Source organism: Hippoglossus stenolepis, unplaced genomic scaffold (genome assembly GCF_022539355.2).
Source record: "Hippoglossus stenolepis isolate QCI-W04-F060 unplaced genomic scaffold, HSTE1.2 HiC_scaffold_25, whole genome shotgun sequence".
Classification (NCBI taxonomy): Eukaryota; Metazoa; Chordata; class Actinopteri; order Pleuronectiformes; family Pleuronectidae; genus Hippoglossus; species Hippoglossus stenolepis.
In genome coordinates, this window is record NW_025899746.1 from 352,125 (window position 1) to 356,323 (window position 4,199).

Consider the following 4,199-nt stretch of genomic DNA (forward strand, 5'->3'; position numbering starts at 1 on the left):
TTTTTCGTCACGGTGTGACCGTGGCGTGGCGTCAAAATTTGATTACACGCCATCAAAACACGAGGTTCTGTATCTCGGACATACATGGTCCAATCGAGTCCAAACTAGACACGTAAGACAAGAGTCCCGGCCTGATGACATCTACACAGAAATCATGACTTAAAATCACAGCGCCCCCTGGTGGCAACAGGAAATGTCTTGTTTTGGAGCGTCTTACACGTGGAGGTATTCCTCCTCACCCACTGCCCGCAGCCACATCAAACCTGTGTCAAACGGGTCTCAAGACATTGATAATGAAGGCATAAGATTACTGTGACTTTTCGTCAAACGCCATAATAGTGGCGTGGGGTCAAAGTTCATCACCTCGCCGTGACACACAAAATTACTATAACTTCGGTGTTGGAGGTTCAAACTCCCTCAAACTACATTTGTGTAGCAACAGCCCCCCCCTGCAGACATTCAGATGGTTTTAAGGAATGGGCGTGGCATAATAACTGACTAGCGCCCTAAGTGCAGCCCGGCACTACGATTGGCGACATGTACAAAAATCGGCAGGGACATGTGTCTTTTCATACCACACATATAAGTCTCTTGGATAGATATGCTCGACCAAAGAGGAAGCCCGCCATTTTGACTTTAGTGGCCATTTTGGCCATATTCCACATTATACTTTGATATACTTGTCCCAGGGCTTTTATCTGATCGACTTCAAATTGAGATGAGTGTCATCACAACAACACGGAGATCAAAACTAACTCAAAGATCGATTTTTCGTCACACGGTGTGACCGTGGCGTGGCCTCAAAGTTTGATTACACGCCATCAAAACACGAGGTTCTGTATCTCGGACATGCATGGACCGATCGAGTCCAAACTACACATGTAAGACAAGAGTCCCGGCCTGATGACATCTACACAGACATTATGACTTAAAATCACAGCGCCACCTGCTGGCTACAGGAAGTGACATGTTTTATACTTTGATGCACTGCTCCTGGCTGCTTTACAATATACAGCTCAAAAGAGCTCAGTCAAGTCATTTGACCATGGTCAGAATTGTGACATTTCCTCAAACCGTGTAAACATTGAGGTGCGGCGAAGGATCATCCTTCGCCAAAGGACACGATGTTGTCATAACTCCAGTGTGCATTGTCCCATCACTGCCAAACTTCTGCCACATGATTATAGTCCAAGCCTGAACAGCTCCAGGTGTCAATATTTCCTCAGTGTCATAGCGCCACCTACTGATTCGCCATGAAACAGGAAGTACTTTGTAAATCCACTCTGCATTATCCAACCGGCTCCGAACTACTGACCTATGATCACAATCTTGACCTGAACACATCCATGTATTAATATTAGTTCAGGGTCATAGCGCCACCTACTGATCAGTGTGAAAATTAAGTTGTTGTAACATTGTCCGATTGACACAAAATTGCTCACGCTACATCAGAGCCCCTACTTGAAGAGATATATTAGTCTGTAGGTAATAATAGTGATGGCGCCACCTACTGGCAACAGGAAGTAAGCTTTGTTTTACAACTATCGTTCGATTTACATCAAATGTTCACAGTGTGTTGTGCAATTGACGGCGTGGATCGCAATGAGCAATTAGCAGGCAGGATCGACGTCGCTCGACGGAGCGGAAGTGAAGCGTTTGTCCTCGCCGCAGTGCGCAAAACGCGTGCAACGCGGAGACGTGCGCTTGGTCATTGATCGCTCTCTCCACCGACCGCAACAGGCTTCAACGTGCGGGTGCTCGGGCCCGTCAGTGCTACAACGTAGCCCTAGTTAGGGCCGAGCACGAGAGGCCCTATTGAAATTGAAAGGATTTTTATTATTATTATTATTATTTCCCTTTGGGGGACTTTTTCAGGGCCTAGACATGCTCAAAAAGTTATGAAACTTTGCAGGAAATTCAAGTCCTACGGATATTTTTGTATTCTGGAGTAATTTGAAATGGGCGTGGCAAAATGGCTCAACAGCGCCCCCTGGAACACAGCCCCTAGGTTTCCCTTTGACCGATCTTCACAAAAATCGTAGCCCAGGTGTATCGTGACCAATCATGAAAAAAAGTCTCAAGGAGCATTATGAAAAATGCAACAGGAAGTCCGCCATTTTGGTTTTAGTGGCCATTTTGGCCATATTCCACATTTTTACTTTGATGTACTTGTCCCAGGGCTTTTATCTGATCAACTTCTAATTGAGATGAGTGTCATCACAACAAGACGGAGATCAAAACTAACTCAAAGATCGATTTTTCGTCACACGGTGTGACCGTGGCGTGGCGTCAAAATTTGATTACACGCCATCAAAACACGAGGTTCTGTATCTCGGACATACATAATCCAATCGAGTCCAAACTGGACACGTAAGACAAGAGTCCCGCCCTGATGACATCTACACAGAAATCATGACTTAAAATCACAGCGCCCCCTGGTGGCAACAGGAAATGTCTTGTTTTTGGAACGTCTTACACGTGGAGGTATTCCTCCTCACCCACTGCCCGCAACCACGTCAAACCTGTGTCAAATGGGTCTCAAGACATTGATAATGTAGGCATAAGATTACTGTGACTTTTCGTCCAATGCCATAATAGTGGCGTGGCGTCAAAGTTCATCACCTCGCCGTGACACACGAAATTACTATAACTTCGGTGTTGGAGGTTCAAACTCCCTCAAACTACATTTGTGTAGCAACAGCCCCCCCCTGCAGACATTCAGATGGTTTTAAGAAATGGGCGTGGCATAATAACTGACTAGCGCCCCCTAAAGTGCAGCCCCGGCACTACGATTGGCCGACATGTACAAAAATCGACAGGGACATGTGTCTTTTCATAACAAACAAATAAGTCACTCGGATAGATATGCTCGACCAAACAGGAAGCCCGCCATTTTGACTTTAGTGGCCATTTTGGCCATATTCCACATTTATACTTTGATATACTTGTCCCAGGGCTTTTATCTGATCAACTTCAAATTGAGATGAGTGTCATCACAACAAGACGGAGATCAAAACTAACTCAAAGATCGATTTTTCGTCACACGGTGTGACCGTGGCGTGGCCTCAAAGTTTGATTACACGCCATCAAAACACGAGGTTCTGTATCTCGGACATACATGGTCCAATCGAGTCCAAACTACACATGTAAGACAAGTGTCCCGGCCTGATGACATCTACACAGAAATCATGACTTAAAATCACAGCGCCCCCTGGTGGCTACAGGAAGTGACATGTTTTATACTTTGATGAACTGCTCCTTGCTGCTTTACAATAAACAGCTCAAAAGAGCTCAGTCAAGTCATTTGACCATGGTCAGAATTGTGACATTTCCTCAAACCGTGTAAACATTGAGGTGCGGCGAAGGATCATCCTTCGCCAAAGGACACGATGTTGTCATAACTCCAGTGTGCATTGTCCTATCACCGCCAAACTTCTGTCACATGATTATAGTCCAAGCCTGAACAGCTCCATGTGTCAATATTTCCTCAGTGTCATAGCGCCACCTACTGATTCGCCATGAAACAGGAAGCACTTTGTAAATCCACTCTGCATTATCCAACCGGCCCCGAACTGCTGACCTATGATCACAATCTTGACCTGAACACATCCGTATATTAATATTAGTTCAGGGTCATAGCGCCACCTACTGATCGGTGTGAAAATTAAGTTGTTGTAACATTGTCCGATTGACACAAAATTGCTCACGCTACATCAGAGCCCCTACTTGAAGAGATATATCAGTCTGTAGGTAATAATAGTGATGGCGCCACCTACTGGCAACAGGAAGTAAGCTTTGTTTTACAACTATCGTTCGATTTACATAAAATGTTCACAGTGTGTTGTGCAATTACGGTGGCGTGGATCGCAATGAGCAATCAGCAGGCAAGGATCGCGTCACTCGGCGACCTTGGAAGTGAAGCGTTTGTCCTCGCCGCAGTCGCCAAAGCGCGTCTGGAGAGGAGGCGTGTAAGTCGTTGATCGCTCTCCACCGACCGCAACAGGCTTCAACGTGCGGGTGCTCGGGCCCGTCAGTGCTACAACGTAGCCCTAGTTATTATTATTATTATTGTGACTAAAGTGATTTGGCTTTTTGAGGGCTTCAACATGCTGAACTTCTTACCAAACTTTGCACAAAATTAGACAGTGGTGAAAATTTACGTATTCTGGAGTAATTTGAAATGGGCGTGGCAAAATGGC